Genomic DNA, 18,737 nt, shown 5'->3' on the forward strand with positions numbered 1-18,737 from the left:
GTGCTCAACAAATACCATCGTTATTATTATGTGGGACGGGGATTGTGTCCAACCTGATTACCTCGTATCTACCCTAGTGCTTAGAACAGTGTTTAACACATACTAGGTGCTTAACAAATACCATCGTTATTATTATACGGGACGGGGACTGTGTCCAACCTGATTACCCTGTATCAACCCCAGTGCTTAGAACTGTGCTTAACACATAGTAAGTGCTTAGCAAATGTCATCATCATTATTATTACGTGGGACAGGGACCTTTGTCCAACCTGATTAGCTTGCGCGTACCCCAGTGTTTAGTACAGTGCCTGGCTCACAGTAAGCGCTTAACTAATACCTCAGTTAAGACTATTAGAGTCCGGACCGCTTTGGCCACTGCGCAAATCGGCATCGGCCTGGGGCCCTCTGCCCTCAAGGCTACCCACAACTCAAGCCAGGTGGTCCGAGGCTCCCCCGGGGCCAGTTCTCTGTGTCTCATCCCGGCTGGGCCACCTGACCCGCATCCACACAGTTCCTAGAAGGCCCAGGGGCAGTAGTGATTCACGTAGGGAGTGTGTCTGTTTACTGTTATAGCGTACTCTCCCAAACGCTTAGTACAGTGCTCTGCATACAGTGAGTGCTCAATAGATACGATAGTATTGAATTGAACGCACTCGTGAACTCTAGAGAAGGGACTCATTCCAGCCTAGGGGTATTCCACTCCCATTCCCTCTTACTCCCATCGTGCAGATAACCAAAACTGCAGCACAGAGAAATAAAGTGACTAATTCAAGGTCACAACTTGTCCAAGGTCAGCCGTCTAACTATTGGTCAAAATGATTTCCTCAAATTACACTTGCTCTCTAGTCATAACTTGAAGAGAGTGGCCAAATTCTTATTTGTTTTTCAGTCACGATAGTTCCATGAGCTGTGACCCAATTATTCCATACAAGGGAAGTCAGGAGACTTACCCAAGGTCACGGGGCATCAGCTACTCAGCTGAGATTAAACACGAGCTATCTCAACCAGTGTGAAATCCCCAGAAACACTGCATCTCCCCGGTTTACTTGCACTTTCATTCGTTCATTCAGTAGTATTTATTGAGCGCTTACTGGGTGCAGAGCATTGTACTAAGCGCTTGAAAAGTACAATTAAAGTTACAATTGCACTGACCATTATCTCTTCGATTTTGGACTTTCACTACCCAGGTCTACTTATGCCTTTGCAGTGAAGCTAAGCAACCCCGTCGAAATCAAAATGTTCTAAACAAAATTTTAAGCTCACATCCTTGAAGGTGTCCCTTTATTGCAAGTTTCCCCTTTAAAAAGAGGCAACCAAATCAGGCAGGATGAGATCAATCAGTGGTACTTACTGAGCACTTACTGTGAGCAGAGCACTGTACTAAGCACTTGGGAGACAACAACAGAGTTGGTAGACACAATCCCACACTGAGTTTGCAGTCTAGAGGGCTGAGTTAGATTGATATTCTTCTATCAGTTGAGAAACAGTGTGGCCTAATGGATAGAACACGAGCCTGGGAGTCAGAAGGACCAGGGTTCTAATCCAGACTCCCCCGCTAGTCTGCTGTGTGACCTTGTGACAGGTGTGACACGAAAACTGTGTCCAGCTCGATTAGCTTGCATCTACCCCAGTGCTTAATATAGTGCCCGGCACATAGTAAGCGCTTAACGAGTCCCATTAAAAAAAAAAAAAGATGAGACCACAATTGTCCGGAACACTAGTCTCTTTCCTCACCGACTGATGCGAGCTAGCCCCCGAGTTGGGGAAGGGAAAGTCACTGTGGAGATAGTCTGAATTCCCAGAGGAGCAGTGTCAGGTAGGGGCAGTAAGAGAAGCAGCTCGGCCCAGTGGATAGAGCGCGGGCCTGGGAGCCAGAAGGACCTGGGTTCTAATCCCCGCTCCGCCACTTGTCACTTCATTTCGCTGGGCCTCAGTTACCTCATCTGTAAAATGGGAACCAAGACTGCGAGCTCCACCTGGGACGGGGACTGCGTCCAACCTGATAACCTAGTATCGACCCCAGTGCTTAGAACAGTGCTTGGAACATAGTAAGTGCTTAACAGATGCCATTATCAGTATCAAGAAGGAGCTAGGGAGAGAGGAGAGGTGAGGATAACTCGGCTCTGACAGCATTCCTTAAACTCTTTCCAGCCAAGTCTTCCCCTTTCCTCTCCTGGATCCGCTCTCCCCGCACCCCCAGTCCATGGCAGCAGATTAAAGGTTGATGCTCTTGTGGTGCCTCAGGTGCATCTTATAATAATAATAATAATAATGATGGTATTTGTTAAGAGCTTACCATGTGCCTAGCACTCTTCTAAGCGCTGGGGTAGATACAAGGTAATCAGGTTGTCCCATGTGGGGCTCACAGTCTTAATCCCCATTTTCCAGATGAGGTAACTGAGGCACAGAGAAGTGCCTTACCAATAACTCACTAATAGCCTGATTGTTCCTTCCCGGTACTAACTACACCCCTAGAGAGCAGACACCATCAACAAGGGCTAATCAATAAATATGACTGACAGTCTAGTCAACCTGTCAGGGATCCGGGCTAACGATGAGTCTCCATCTCCTGCACTGAAATCTAATAATAATGATGATGATGGTATTTTTTAAGTGCTTATTATGTGTCAAGCACTAGGGTGGATGCAAGCTAATCAGGTTGGACACAGCCTGAGATTTCTATTTTTTTATGGTATTTATTAAGCACTTGCTATGTGCCAAACACCGTACGGAGCGCTAGGGTAGATACAAGCTAATCAGGTAGGACACGGTCCAAGTCCCCCATGGGGCTCACAGTCTTTATCCCCATTTTACAGATGAGATAACTTAGGCACAGAGAAGTTGAGTGATCTGCCCAAGGTCACACAGCAGAAAGGTGACAGAGCTAGGATTAGAACCCACGACCTTCTGGCTCCCAGGCCCGTTCTCTATCCACCAGGCCATGCTGCTTCTTAAACAATATGGCCCATTACCCCTGCTTTTTAGGGACTTAAAAGATACTGGGGAAAATATGGCTTTCTTCCTCGACTCCGTTTTATAAAATAGTAGAGGTAAGAGCTGCAGTGACCCTGGATTGGAAGTTTCCATTGAGTTTGAGTTCGACTATGTCTGACATCATCTGCAGTGAGAGACCTTGGGGAAAGCAAAAGGTGAGAGTCAGAACGTCTGGGTCTTGGTGTCAGCTTTGTCACTCCCCTGCGGTGTGGCCTTGAACAGGTTGCTTAACCTCTCTGTTCCTCACTTTCCACCTCTGTAAAATGGGGGCAAGGACCTTGGCCTCTCCGTTCTTCGCAGAAATGTTGTGGGAATAAAGTGAGGCAGCTGATGTGAAAGGACTTTGGAAAAACAAGTACCCTACACATTAAAGGTGTTGGTGTTCTGTTGCCTGGGATTTGAACAACCTGGGATAGGGTGACAAACCTCCGTTCAGGATTTAACACCCAGATGTGGCCCAAGTTTCAGGAAGGCAGGTTGGACTAGTGGAAAGAGCACGAGCCTGGTAGTCAGGAGACCTGACTTCTTACTCAGCTTGTCCACTTCCCTGTTGGGTGAACTTGGGGAATTCACTTCACTTACCCTTTGTCCCTTATTCCTTCTCTGTAAGATATCTATTCTTCCTCCCTTTTATTAATGATGGTATTTGTTAAACACTTACCATGTGCCCAACACTGTGAGCCCTGTGTGGGCCGGGGACTGTGTCCGATCTAATTATACTGTTTCCGCCCTAGCCCGAAGCACAACACTTAGAAGATAGTAAGTGCTGAATAATATTGAAAAAAGGGGGACTCTCTCTCGCCTTAGACACTTTCCTTTAGCAGCATTAGAAACTTCACCAGCAACTGAGACAAGTGACCCGTCCGAGGTCAAACAACAGACAGATGGCATAGCCGGGATTAGAACCCGGGTCCTTCTGACTCCCGTGCCTGTTTTGTATCCATTAAGTCGTGTTGATTGTAAGCTATTCAAAGGCAGGGAGTGCATTTTTTTTAACCTCCATGTACTTCACCAAGCACTTGGTTCAGTGTTCAATTAATACTATTTGACTGATCGATCGGTTGACTGCCCTCGGCCTGGCCGTGGTCCCTTAAGATGCTCATGGAGAATTTAAACTGCAACAAGTGAGGTCAGGGGGCAATCTAGAAAAGGTTAAGGCACACGTGGATGACGCACCTCAGAACGCCCGCTGCCACCTGCTCTCTAACATACACCACTGGGTCGGTCAGTCAGTCAGTCCTATTTATTGAGCACTTACTGTGTGCAGAACACTGTACTAAGTACCTGAGAGAGTTCAATATAACAATAAACGGACACATTCCCTGTCTACAATTAGCTTAATGTCTAGAATGGAAGAAAGACATTTAAAGAAATAAATTCCAGATACATACATAAGTGCTGCGGGGCTGAAAGAGGGGATGAAAAAAGGGAGCAAGCCAGGGAAATGCAGAAGGGAGTGGGAGAAGAGGAAAGGAAGTCCAGGCAGGGAAAATCTCTTGGAGGAGACGTGCCTTCAGTAAGTCTTTGAGTGGGGGGAGGGTAGTTGTCTGATGAGAGGAAGGAGGGCATTCCAGGCCAGAGGCAGGACGTGGGCGAGAGGTCAGCCCTGAGATGGGTGATGCGTGCTCTGTTACTCTTAGTGTTATGGGACCTCTGGTAGGCCTCAGGAGAACTCTGGGCAAGGATGGCTCTTTTAGGACGGAGACCCCGGGAAGAACCAGAGATAGGATCAAAATCAGAAGAAGGTAGAATCAGAACAGAACCAGCAAATGAATCTATTATGCAGAACAGAACCCCTGTGGAGGTTCACAGAGAGGGATTTGCCAGGTGGGCGTTGGGCTTTTCAGTCAAATTTCTGCAACAGATTAACTCTCGTCGTCTTGGAACAGGAAGGGAAATGACACACTCGCATATTTGTACACATGGGCACATATACCTAGATTTCCAAAGCTGACTTTAGTATGTGAAGCTGTTTAGGTGTACATACCTTCTACGGTTGTTTACACATACACGGAGTCATGTATATTGTACTACGCATATACTTTAAATAGATGTAGTACATGCATAGACATGTATACCCTCTCCATGCACATATATGTAGCCAAATATTTCTACACAGATGTATAGGATAAGCATATACACAGTGTCACAGTCCTTTCAGCCCTCTTTGCGTGTCCTTTGCAATATGCAGCACCACTGCTAGTAATAGTTGAAATGGTTAAGCTCCCACTACGTGCCAAGCACTGTTCTAAGCGCTGGGATAGATACCAGACAATCAGTCCCAAGACAGTCCCTGACCCACATGGGGCTCGCAGACAAAGGAGCAGGGAGAATAAGTGCTGAATCCCCCTTTTACATATGAGGGAACTGAAACACAGAGAAGTCAAATGACTTACCCAAGGTCACACAGAGGGCAAGCGGAAGAGCCGGGATAATGATATTAGTAATTACGATATGTTTATACAGAGTGCCCCTCCTACTGACTTCATCATTCACTGGCCACTTATGCTTGGTTGTCTCCTATTATTTATTTTAACATCTATCTTTCCCACTAGACTGTAAACTCTTTGAGGGCGAAGATCTTGTCTACCAAGTCAAATGACTCATCCAAGGTCACCTAGAGGGCAAGCGGCAGAGCCGGGTTAATAATAATAGTTATGGTATTTGTTAATGCTTACTAGGTGCCAAACACTGTTCCAAGCGCTGGGGTAGATACCGAGTAATCAGGTTGTCCCACATGGGGCTCACAGTCTAAACTCCCATTTTCCAGATGAGGTAACTGAGGCACAGAGAAGTGAAGTGGCTTGCCCAAGGGCACAGAGAAGACAAGTGGCGGAGCCGGGATTCAAACCTGGGTCTTCCGACTCCCAGGCCCGTGCTCTTTCCGCTAGGCTGGGATGTACACCCACGCTTACTAGGCTGGGTACATAATAATAATAATGTTGGTATTTGTTAAGCGCTTACTATGTGCCGAGCACTGTTCTAAGCGCTGGGGTAGACATAGGGGAATCGGGTTGTCCCACGTGGGGCTCACAGTCTTAATCCCCATTTTACAGATGAGGGAACTGAGGCACAGGGAAGTTAAGTGACTTGCCCACAGTCACACAGCCGACAAGTGGCAGAGCTGGGATTCGAACTCATGAGCCCTGACTCCAAAGCCCGTGCTCTTTCCACTGAGCCACGCTGCTTCTACATGACCAGCAAGGACGAGAGACAGCAAGTGGTGAAAGCGCACGAACCTCTAGCACCTCTAATCAGATCCTCTATCCTGACATGGCAGGGCTGAGGCGCTTCCAACCTGTTACCTCTTTAATCCAAGCGCTTATCTTATCCCACCTGGATTACTGCATCAGTCTCCTCGCTGACCTCCCCACCTCCTGTCTCTCCCCACTCCAGTCCATACTTCACTCTGCTGCCCGGATCATTTTTCTACAAAAACGTCCAGTCCACGTTTCTCCACTCCTCAAGAGCCTCCACTGGCTGTTCGTCCATCTCTACATCGGACAGTAGCTCCTCACCATCGGCTGTAAAGCGCTCAATCAGCTTGCCCCCTCCTACCTCACCTTGCTACTCCTACTACAACCCAGCCTGGACACTTCTCTTTAATGCCAACCTTCTAACTGTACCTCTATCTCGCCTATCTTGCCATGGACTTCTTGCCCACATCCTGCCTCTGGCCTGGAACGCGCTCCCTCTTCAGATCTGACAATTACTCTCCCCACTTAAAATCCTTATTTACTGATTGATTTATATTAATGTCTGATTCCCCCTCTAGACAGCAAGAGGGCAAGGAACGTGTCTGTTATGTGCTATATCAAACTCTCCCAAGGTGTTAATACAGCCCCCTGCACAGTAAATACTCAATAAATGCATTTAATTATATTTATTGACCACTGTACTAAGCTTTTGGGAGAGTACATGCAGTATAACAATATACAGACACATTCCCTGCCCACAATGAACTTGATTGAATGATTGATTGGCCTCCTTCATCCTTGACAGGAGACTCCATCATCATCTGATTGGGTTTCCAGTGCGATACTAATAACAGTAATGAAGACTGTACTGTTAAGGACTTATTATGTGTCAAACACTGTTCTAAGCACTGGAACAAGGCTGTTAAGAACCCCACACATCTGAGGATGATGATCTACAAAGTGTCTTTCCCTTAGTGCCCAGACTAAGCTATCAGGTGCTATGACCCTATTTTTTTTTTTTAAACAATGTTTGCTCCAGGCACGGAGTCGGTGACATCCACAGTTATAATTTCCAAGTCATAGACCACAGAGTCAAGTGGCATTTAACACTGAATCTCTCTCAGCATCTTTGGAATGTGTGAACCTTCCCCGGCCAAATTGGAAGCCAAGACACAAACCAAAAAAATCTAACCCAACTATTCAGGCGGTTTACTGTCTTAATAATTTTTTCGCCAAGTAGATTATTTCCCGTGACTTCTTTCCCTTGGGGAAGCAAGATCAGGTTATAGGGGTCCACATCTTTGTAAAAAATCTTCTGCATATGTCTAGGTTCTGAGCGAACTTCTGATAAAGTCCAAATACTTTCTCTAATCCTCAAGATTGCTACAAGTTTGCATAAGACAGGACAAAGGGCAAAAGACAAAGTAGAATCTCTACGGGATTCATTGTTTCTCAGTGAATAGCAAGCTAAAGGGGGATTTGGTTGCTAGTGCTTTTTATTGCAAGGCAGCAAGGTAGGGCTGGAAAACTATTAGCTGAAATCCAACAGATGGGTGTTCTGGCTGTGAGGATTCATGCTCGCGGGACCCTCTTGATTGGCCCAGGAATCTTCCCCACTGACAGCCGGTGACCTGGAGTATCGGGAGCCTCTTCTCTCACCTCTAGGTCAATCGGTGGAATTTACTGAGCCCTCTAACTTGTCCAGAACGCCGTACTAAACACGTGGGAAAGTATAATACAATAGAGTCAGTTCCCCTGGATTCTGGATACTCTTCTGAGGCCACTGAGAAGACATCAGTGAGTTTCGGGGGTGGGAAGTGGGGGAGAGCGTCAAGCTGGGGAATGAGAGACTCCAAAATATTATCTGCTAAGCAGGTGGGTCTGCCAAAGTCAGTTTGCCTACAAACACATTAGACACATCTGCCCAGTGTAATCCCAAACCCTTTATGTTGCTGTTGAAGGTCGGGATTTCTCCGTGGAGATTCAAGCATCAAATGGATTTCTCCATGGAAAAAACCCTCTCCCCAACTTTGCCCTCTCCCTGCACATTCAGCTACCGGAACCCTTCCTTTTATTTTTACAGAACAGAGGAAATTTTCCTTCTTGAAAAGCTGTCACAAATTGTGATCGGGTTTAACTAGTTTTTTTTTATATCTTTCCTCCTAGAGTAGAGGAGTCATTTCTTATAACTCCACTTCTGAATAAATGTCTTAGAAGCTCAGTCACTGAAAGCTATACAATTGAATCATCTCTCTAGTTTATATGGAAGGATGAAGCTGGTGTTCTTCTCTAAGCAGAAAATTAATCTCTCTGAGAGCATCACCCAGCTTTTGCAACACAGCCATCTGTGAGTTTGGTTTAAAAATGATCTTCTAGGTTACAGAGAGGTGGGCATTTTTGAAAGTATTTTTCGTTTGGTTCGTTGAGATAGCTGCTCTATTTTTCCCTTGGTGCCTAATCTTGGAAAAACATTCCAATTTTGCCAGCTCAGTGCCGGAGCCGGGAGAACGAAGCTTTATTCCAAGGGACGCCAAATGATCCGGGTTAAAGTGTCAAAATCCATCCATTTCCTGGTGGGAATTTTTCCCAGCATCCTGTGTCCCACTCTTGAATTTCAGTGGCTGAGAATGAGCCTATCTGAATCGCTCACGTGTGTTACCGAGGCGATTTTTTTTAAGGAGAAAATCCGATCCGGCCTGACTCTTCAATCAATCAATAAATCAGTGGCAATTATTGAGTGCTCACTGTGCATAGAGTATTGTGCTAGGTGTTTAGGAATCAAACAGTACATCCTATTTATTGAATACTTACTGTGTGCAGAGCACTGTACTAGGTGCTTGAGAGAGTACAGTGAAACAGAGTGGGTAGACATGTTCCGAGCTCACAACAGAGCCTACAGTCTGAAAGAAAGTACAAATCAACTGAATTGGTAGATGGACTCCCTGCCCACAGGTATCTTACAGTCTACAAGGGGAGACAGATATTAAAATAGAATAGGACAAATAGAGGGTGCATATCAGTGGGTGAATCAATCATATTTCTTGGGTGCTTATTGGGTACAGACCACTGTACAAAGCACTTGGGAAAACACATTATGACAATATAAAAGAGTAGGTAGACATACTCCCTGCCCACAGCGAGCTCACAGGTTAGAGGACTGAACATAATTTTAAGATTAGGGCTAATCAAGCACTATTTTTTGTGCTGGGCAGAGTCTTAAGGTTAAGCTTCATGCTGAGTAGACAACAGTCTGGGGTGTTTTCTGCCCCTCCTACTGCCTTCATGATTCTCTGGCCACTTATACTTGACTGCTTCCTATTATTTAACACTTATCCTTCCCACTAGACTGTAAACTCTTTGAGGGCAAGATCATGTCTAAACTGTATTATGCTCTCCCTACCACTTGTAAGATGCTCTGCAGATAATGAGCATTCAATAAATACCAGCGATGGACCGATGGGTTGATTGATGTGCTCTGTTATCTTTCTATCGGTTGTAGCAGTAGCCTCCACCAGCAGCCTGCCTAGGGCCCACCCGACTGACCACATGAATTTATTCTGATTCCAGTGTCCATCTCAGGCCCGTGTGATCTTCTGCTGCAGAAACTGGCCTTCCCCATCTCTTCACAGTCTGTGGTTCTTGATACGTGGTAACCTCCTGGTGATGTGGTATTTGTTAAGCACTTTGTGTCAAGCACTGTTCTAATCGCTGGGGTAGATACAAGCTGATCGCGTCGGACACAGTCCCTGTCCCACTTGGGGCTCACAGTCTTTGCCCACATTTTACAGATGAGGTAACTGAGGCACAGAGAGGTGAAGTGAATTGTCAAAGCTCACATAGAAGACAAGGGGTGGAGCTGGGATTAGAACCCATGTCCTTCTGACTCTCAGGCCCATGATCTATCCACTAGGCCATGCTAAAAGAGAAAGACAGAAAGAGAAAAAGACAGAGAAAGAGACAGAGAGGGAGAGAGGGAGGGAGGGAGGGAGGGAGGGAGGGAGGGAGGGAGAGATGGAGAGAGGGAGAGAGGGAGAGAGGGAGAAAGGGAGAAAGGGAGAAAGGGAGAAAGGGAGAAAAGGAGAAAAGGAGGAAGGGAGGAAGGGAGAGAGCGCATGCTTGACTTGGGCCCCTACCCACCTGCCACCTATTATGTCTACTCCATTGCCACCCTGCTGATTCAGGTTCATTTCCAGCATGGCACTTCCTACCCCTAATTTATATTGTACTTTCCCAAGCGATTAGTACAGTAATCTGCACACAGTAAGCGCTCAATAAATACGATTGAATGAATGGTCACTGGGCCAAAGTGTTTCACTCTCCTGGCAGCCCCTTGGCATAGGAATGGATGTCACTGGTCACTAAACCACCCCTTACCCCGGAACCTCACCCAAGGGAAAGCCCAACTCGAGGAGAAAAGGAGGGAAGATGACAATAATGATAATAATAATGTTGGTATTTGTTAAGTGCTTACTATGTGCAGAGCACAGCTCTAAGCCCTGGGGTAGATACCGGGTCATCAGGTTGTCCCACATGAGGTTCACAGTTAATCCCCATATCCCCATTTTACAGATGAGGTAACTGAGGCACAGAGAAGTTAAGTGACTTGTCTACAGTCACACAGCGGACAAGTGGCAGAGCCGGGATTCAAACTCGTGACCTCTGACTCCCAAGGCCGGGCTCTTTCCACTGAGCCACACTGCTTCCCCAAAGACAGAGGGGAATGTATCACCCCACCCTGTCCAGGAGAGCTCCCCGACTGCAGGGGTGATAGATCTTTCTTTATGGTATTGGTTAAGCGCTTATTATGTGCCAGGCACTGTTCTAAAAGCTGGGATAGATACGGGCCAATCAGGTTGGACCCAGTCCACGTCCCACGTGGGGTTTACAATCTTAATCCCCATTTTACAGATGAGGGAACTGAGGCCAGAGAAGTGAAGTGATTTGCCCAAGGTCACACAGCAGACAAGTGGCAAAGCCAGGTCCTATGGACTCCTGTAGCTCACAGTGCCTGTAGGGTTAAAGACCCTGGCCTCCCTCTTGGCTGAGCTGACAACAATTTAATGGCTGTGAAAGAGCCCAGAGATCCACAATGCTAAGTAAACAGAGCCCTGTTCGTAAGCGCTTCAAATTGACGTCATAAATGTCCAGTTTTCAACTGCTGAGACATTGCCAATTTCCAGCAAATTTATAAGTAAAGATATCTATTTTAACAGGGGAACAGAAAAAAAAAATTTCCAGGTATTGTCGTTAGTGTTCTTTATCCTCAGTGCCATTTAAAATTGTTTCACTTGTAAATGCTTTCCCCATTTTATGTCTTTAGCTCCTGTGCTCGAGTTTAAGCTCCTGGACCGTATGTGCTCGATGAATAATGACTGACTGATTACCAGACTGCGGGGAAAGTCTGAAGATTGTAGGGGAACATGCTATTACACACATGACACATGTGCTACTCCCTCAGAGAGTGACATGGAGTGGAGTGTTCACGCTTTGTGGTTGATAACTGAGCTCTGGAAGTCAGTGGACTCCCCTCCTTTGGAAATAGAGAAGAGCTGCCAAAATGAAGTTCCACAAGGGTAAGGTGTTATGGTTAGATTCGCGTTAAGGTGAGGATTAGGGTGAGGTTTTGTTTTTTAATGGTATTTGTTAAGTGCTTACTAGGTGTCAGCCTCTGTTCTAAACACCGGTGAAGATACAAAATAATCAGGTTGGACACAGTCCCTGTCCCATGTGGGGCTCCGCGTCTCAATCCCCATTTTATAGATGAGGAAACTGAGGCCCAGAGAAGTGAAGTGACTTACCCAAAGTCACACAGCAGATACTGATAATAATAATATTAATGATGGTATCTGTTAAGCTCTATGTGCCAGGCACTGTACTAAGCCCTGAGGTAGAGACAGGAAATCTAGTTAGTCACAGTCCCTGTCCCAAGTGGGGCTCACGGTCTTAATCCCCATTTTATAGATGAAGTAACTAAGGCAAAGAAAAGCGAAGTGACTTGCCTAAGGTCACACAGCAGACAGATGGTGAAGCCAGGACCCACAGGCCTGGGAGTCAGAGGACCTGGATTCTAATCGTGACTCCACCATCTGTCGGCTGTGGGACCATGGGTTGCTGCATGAACTTGACTTCTCTGTGCTTCAGTCACCTCATCTGAAAATGAGGATTAAGTCTGTGAGCTCCATATGGGACAGGGATTTTTCCCCAACCTGATTATCTTGCATCTACCCCAGTGCTTAGAACGGTGCCTGACACATAACGAGCACTTAACAAATACCACTTTTTAAAAAAACCACAAAAACTTTGAGCCTAAATGAGACTTACTGACTCTTTTCTCTCTCGTTCCTCCCTTCCATATTGCCTAAATATTCAAGGTGCTTTCATTAGTGATATTTATGGAGGACGTACTATGTCCAGAGCACTGTACTAAGAGCTTGGGGTGCTCTGTTATATTGTACTCTCCCAAGTGCTTAGTACAAGTACAGTGCTCCGCACAAGTGGCAGAGTGACTAGAACACGGGCCTGGGAGTCAGAAAGTCATGGGCTCTAATCTTGACTCTGCCATTTGTCTGCTTTGTGACCTTGGGCAAGTCACTTAATTTCTCTGTACCTCAATTAAATGAGGAGTGAGATTTTGAGTCCCACGTAGGACAGGGACTGTTTCCAATCCCATTTGCTTGTATCCGCCTCAGCACTTAGTGCAGTGCCTGGCACATAGTAAGCACTTAAATACCATCATTATTATTATTGTTATAAATATGATTGATTGCTTGTTTGAGCGATAGCATAATACAACAGAATTAGCAGGCGTTCTTGTCCATAACGACCTTGCAGTCTAGAAATGTTTGAACTGTTTTCAGGGATTTCAACGACACCATCCTGCTTCTTCCCTTTTCCAAATAGAATAGGAGAATTTGGGGGGTTGAGGGGGAGGGGAGTGTTTCCTCCTGCTTCTTCCCTTTTCCAAATAGAATAGGAGAATTTGGGGGGTTGAGGGGGAGGGGAGTGTTTCCTGCCCTACTAGGAACAGATTTACCCTTCAATTTGAATGATCAGTGTCCCCACCTTCAAAGGCTCACTAAAATCACATCTCCTCCATATTTCCTCCTCCTTCCTGAAAGCCATATTTCCCCTACTCCCTCTCCCTTCTGCAGCACAGTCTGGAACTTGGATTTGTACCCTTTATTCACCACAGCCTCACAACACTTACGTCCATTTCCGTAATTTATTACACACTGCAGGGAAGCACTGTGTCCTAATGAATAGAGCATGACCCTGGGCATCAGAAGGACCTGGGTTCTAATCTCGGCTCTGCCACTTGTCTGCTGTGTGACCTTGGGCAAGTCACAACTTACCCGTCCCTCAGTTCCTTCATCTGTAAAATGGGGATTAAGACTGTGAGCCCAATGTGAGACAGGAACTGTGACCAGCCCAGTTACCTTGTATCTTCCAAGTTCTTAGTGCAGTCTTCTGCACACAGTAAAAGCTAAATAAATATGATTGATCGAGGGTCTCAGAGAGAGAGGATCTCTTACACTTGCACAATTTCTCCATGAAACTATAGCAGGGCACCTTTTCTGGTCCTTTGCCATTTGGGGTGATTATTGCTGAGACACCAATGAGTAAGAGGAGAAAGGGAGGTCCCACGACCCACATGGTGTGTGTTGAATTGTTTTCACCTGAGTGGGGATGGTTTGCACTGAGCCACCCCATTCTCTCACCTGATTCCCCGAGTGGCCGGTACCTGTGCTGTAAGATGGCTGGTAGGGAGAACAGGTGCATTTCTGTGGCTCGAAGAGAATATCGCTGGTCAATCAGTCACAGTATTAGAGCCTTTATTGTGTGCAAAGCACTGTACTAAGTGCTTGGGAGAATACAACAGTAAACAGACACAGTCTCTGTCGGCAGTGAGTTTATAGTCTAGTGGGGGAGACGGACATTAATGTAAATACATGAATTGCAGATTTAGCAAACAGCCACTCTGCTCCCGCGCCCTCTTGGGAAGCCATTAATAATAATAATTGTGGTATTTGTTAAGTGCTTACTCTACCCCAAGAACTGTACTAAGCGCTGGACTAGATAAAAGAAAATTGGTTAGGACACCATTCCTGTTCCTAAATAGGAGGGAGAACAGGTATTGAATCCCTGTTTCACAGATGAAGATCCTGAGGCCCAGAGAAGTAAAGTGACCTGCCCAAGGTCACAGAGCCGGCAAGTGGCAGAGCCAGGATTTGATCCCAGGTCCTCTGACTCCCAGGCTCGAGATTTTTCCCCTAGACCATGCAGCTTTTCATCATTGAGTCTAATACTCAGATTGGCTTAGTAAGAGTCAAGATCTTTTTCCAGTTCTTTGAGAAAAACAAGAGAAACCTAAAAAATAAAACCCCCTAAAAAAAAGCCTATCAGACAGATTCATATGAACTACTCAGAGTCATAATTTGCTGGGTACATCGCACGATGATGATGATAGTAATTATTAAGCACTTACTATGTGTCAGGCACCGTTCTGAGGGCCAGGGTAGATATATAAACTAATTGGATTGGTCACCTTCCCTATCCCACACGGGGCTCACGGTCTTAAAGCCCATTTTACAGATGAGGTAACTGAGGTCCAGAATCGTGAAGTGACTTGCCCAAGGTCACACAACAGACAAGTGGGGGAGCCGGGATTAGAACCCAGATCTTTCTGACTCCCAGGCCTGTGATCCCATCCACTAGGCCGTGCTGCTTTCCTGTTTTGCATGTTATTTGGCTTCAAAATGTGTTATGAACATTATGTATCTGAGCTCACGTTTCGTAACTTTTCTCACCTATCGGTGAGGAGAGACAGCAGCTAACACTTCAGGCAGGAAAACGAAATCTTGCAAAGACGCCCTACGTGCCAAAGATCGGCCTAAAGTGTCTTGAGCTGGGGTCTAACCCAAAAACCAGAGGGAGGTACCAGCCCATTCCAATGTGGAGCAGGGATTCTTGAGTCGCCCTAGGCCTTTTCACCTAAACTTTCTCTGGTAAAGCCTCGGTGTACACGTAGCACAACACATCGCCAATGAACGACTAGCACACCGGCCTAGGCTCTGAGGGCAACCAGGCGTTCTCACCGCTTCTTAACACCTTCTTCGGAGGGAAGCTGAGAAAAGACGAAATTCGGATGCATCACTTTCAGGTGTTGATTCTTGAGTTTGGCAGCTGTGGCCGGTCCCCACTAAGCTGTCAGGACATTTCTAGAAAATACTGAGAGCAGAGAACGGCGAGTGTTTTGAGGTTGCCGTCCCAGGCTTCGGAGGAGTCTGGGGGAAGGAGGAGCTTCTGTTGTCTCATGGCTGAGCTTCTTCTTATCACCGACAGCATCCACCGCAGCATCTCCTGACCCCCCTACTGTGTACTAGGGACAGTGTCTAACTAGATTACCTTGTATCTTTGTCAGTGCTTAGTACAGTGCCTGACAGAGAGTAAACACTTAAATACCATAATCGTTATTATTATTATTGTCTACCACGTGACCTTAGGCAAGTCACTTCACTTCTCTGTGCCTCAGTTACCTCATCTGCAAAATGGGGAGCTCCGTGTGGGGCAGGGACCATGTCTGACCTGATTATCTTATATATACTCCAGTGCTTAGTAATACTGTTATTATGATCCCTGCCCTCAAGGAGTTTAAAAGCTAATAGGGGGAAATAAACAGAAATGATTTACAAACAGTGAGTGCAGGAGGAAAAACAAAGTAGTATAGAGTAATTGTGATATTTGTTAAGCACTTACTATGTGTAAAACTCTGTTCTGAGAACTGGGGTCTTGTCTTATGCCATCGAGTCATCTCCGACCCATAGCGATACTATGGACATCTCTCCCAGAACATCCTGACTCCATCTGCAGTCATTCTGGGAGTGTATCCATAGAGGTTTCCTGGTAAAAACATGGAAGTAGTTTACCACTGTCTCCTTCCGTGCAGTAAACTCGATTCTCCACCCTCAACTCCCTCCCATGCAGCTGTTGCCCAGCAAAAGGGAGTTTTGACTTCTGGGGGATGGACACGCCTCTGTTTGACTCTCCCTCCTGCAGCCGAGACTGTTAGAGTACTGGAAACTCTCTAGTTGTCACCCTGAGAGGAAAAAAACTGGGGTAAATACAAGATCATCAGCTCCCACATGGGTGCGCAGTCCATTTACAAGGGACAACAGCGATTGAATCTCCATTTTGCAGATGAGGAGATTAAGGTTCAAAGAAGTTTTTTTCTTTATGGTATTTGTTAAACACTTGCTATATGCCAGGCACCATTCTAAGCGTTGGGGTAGATATGAGCTAATCACGTTGATCACAGTCCCCGCCCCACGTAGGGCTCACGATCTTAATCTTAACTCTCTTCTCCCTCCTTTCCCTCTGCTCCTCCCCCTCTCCCGTCCCATCCTCTCAGCACTGTACTCGTCCGTCTCAACTGTATATATCTTCATTACTCTATTTATTTTGTTAATGAGATGGACATCACCCTGAGTCTATTTATTTGCTATTGTTTTAATGAGATGTTCTTCCCCTTGATTCTATTTATTGCCGTTCTTCTTGTCTGTCTCCCCCAATTAGACTGTAAGCCCGTCAGAGGGCAGGGACTGTCTCTATCTGTTACCGATTTGTACATTCCAATCGCTTAGTACAGTGGTCTGCACATAGTAAACGCTCAATAAATACTATTGAATGAATGAATGAATCTTCATTTTACAGATGAGGTAACAGGCACAGGGAAGTTAAATGACTGACCCAGGGTCACACACAGCAGACAAGTGGCTAAACTGGGATTTGGTCCCAGGTCCTCTCACTCCCACGTCCCGGATCTTTCCACTAGGCCATGCAACTTCTCAGGATGAGATGACCGCTGTATTGATCAATCAATGGTATTCAATAAATATTGAATTTACTGAAAGTTTACTGCATGCAGAGCCCTCAGGGGACACAATATAGAATTGGCAGACAAGATCCCGGCCCACACCAAGCTTACAGTCTAGAGGGGGAGACCCTCCTTTTGGCTAGGAATATTAAACAATTCTTTAGTAGAGACTTGGCCTTCTACTCACATGGCTCCTGTAAAACCATTAATGTCCTGGTGAGGCCAAACAGGTAGATCATTCCTTTCTCCTCAGCCCCCTGCTCATTCCAGCTCTGACACTAATGTCAGTTTTAACCTGCTTTCCGTAGGCTGTGATCTCCTAGCAAGGTGGAACCTGCTAAAATAAAAATGCCCGGTGGATATTTTCTCAGCAGAAACCCAGCTCTTTGCTGCTTGGGCAACTTGAATTTAATCTCTTCACACTGTACTGAGGAGTTACTTTTCAAAATCGCCCACTGTCTCAGCCTCAATTGCTCCAGCAAGTCAGGGAGATAAAGCCCATAAAACAAAGAGGATTAAATCGAGCCTGGGTTAGAAACGGAATCCCTGGGTCTCCCCTCCAATGTTCGTAATGCTTGATTATTTGAATAATGGTTTAAACCTCTTTGTGCACTCAGGTGAAGCACAGGAGTGTGGACTGAGATGTCCTGGTTCTAAAAGGGGTTCTGCCTCCCCATAATGCAGGATTATGTCCAATCCTACCCCAGATCCGGACCAGCCAACAGGAAGGATTTGCCAAGTATGTGCATTTTTTAAAATAGTATTTAAGCACTTACTCTTTGCTAGGCACTGTACTAAGAGCTGGGGGAGTTACAAGCTAATCAGCTTGGACACAGTCCATGTCCCATATGGGGCTCACAGCTTTAAATCCTCATTTCACAGATGAAGTAACTGAGGCAAAGAGAAGTGAAGGGACTTGTCCAAGGTCACACAGTAGATAGAATCCAGGTCCTCCGACTTCCAGGTCGGTGCTCTTTCCACTAGGTCATGCCGTCTTCCCTCTGATTAGGGCAATATAGCCAGAGGGTGACCGTCATTCAGTCAATCAATCAAATCAAGAACACTTATTGAGCACATACTCTGTACAGAGCACTTAACTAAGCACTTGGGAGAGAACAGTATGACAGAGTGGGTTGACAGATTTGTTGCCAACAAGGAGCTTATAGTCTTGAGGGGAAGACAGACATTAAAATAAACTATGGCTATATACGTAAGTGCTGTGAGACTCAGGGTGGAGTAAATAGGGAAGCACCGTGGCCTAGCAGGTAAAGCAGGGGCCTGGGATCAAGAGGACCCGAGTTCTAATCCTGATTCCACCAGTTGCCTGCTCCATGACCTTGAGCAAGTCAATTAACTTCTCTGTGCCTGTTTCTTCAACTACAAAATGGGGATTCAATACATGTCATTCCTTCCACTTAGACTGTTAGCCGCATGCGGGACCCAATTGATAGGTTTATTGTTGTGTTCTACTCTTCCAAGAGTTTAGTACAGTGCTCTGCCCATAGTAAGCGCTCAGTAAATGATTGAATGAATATCTTGTAGCTATCCCAGTGCTTAGACAATGCTCGAAGCATACTAAGCGCTTCACAAATACCATAAAAGAAATCAAGTGCTTGAAGGGTACAGATCCAAGTACACAGAAAAGAGAGGGAGTAGGGGAGACGAGGGCTTAG

This window comes from Ornithorhynchus anatinus, chromosome 8, assembly GCF_004115215.2.
Source record: "Ornithorhynchus anatinus isolate Pmale09 chromosome 8, mOrnAna1.pri.v4, whole genome shotgun sequence".
Lineage (NCBI taxonomy): Eukaryota > Metazoa > Chordata > Mammalia > Monotremata > Ornithorhynchidae > Ornithorhynchus > Ornithorhynchus anatinus.